The sequence below is a fragment of the Bison bison genome, unplaced genomic scaffold (assembly GCF_000754665.1).
Source record: "Bison bison bison isolate TAMUID 2011002044 unplaced genomic scaffold, Bison_UMD1.0 scf7180017864230, whole genome shotgun sequence".
Taxonomy (NCBI): domain Eukaryota; kingdom Metazoa; phylum Chordata; class Mammalia; order Artiodactyla; family Bovidae; genus Bison; species Bison bison.
Genome location: NW_011494802.1, coordinates 706141 through 706611, shown reverse-complemented (window position 1 = coordinate 706611; position 471 = coordinate 706141). Strand labels below are relative to the sequence as shown.

The following is a 471-nucleotide window of genomic DNA, read 5'->3' as shown; positions in this document are numbered from 1 at the left end:
ATTTCCTTTTTCAAAGTGGGGATACTGTGTAATCGAGATGAGACTCAATTTAAAAGTACCAGTAAAAAAAAATAAAATAAAATAAAAGTACGAGTAAATCACCTAGCGGCAAGGCTTCAGGTCAGAGAGTGTGCCTTCAAACATGGCACCCGCTGGATCTGTGCTCTCCTCCTCCCAGACAAGACCTCCAGCATCTGTCAGGACTCCCTCTCTCCCCAGAGCTTGTGCTGGTTTTCCCTCCCCCAGCCTAAATCAGGGTGATATTATGAAGGAAGTTTCTGGATCATATGGGGTAGGTGATTAATCTGGATCAGTCATTGACTGTAAATCTTACCCATGCAAACATTTGAAGGTAGGGATTCTCTTGCTGAAGTTTGGCAAACAGGTGAATAACTGCCTGAGTGTGATGGCTTATTAATTCGCACATCCAGGATATTATTATGGAGCACCTACTATGCACTGAGTGCTGGC

The 471-nt window shown here is 43.7% G+C and overlaps 1 protein-coding gene across 1 annotated transcript in view; it reads right to left on the bottom strand.

Moving 5' to 3' along the window:
* The window catches only part of LOC104993040 (olfactory receptor 2S2-like), a 3663-nt gene that overhangs the window by 2322 nt on the left and 870 nt on the right, over positions 1-471 (bottom strand). The window lies entirely within an intron of this gene.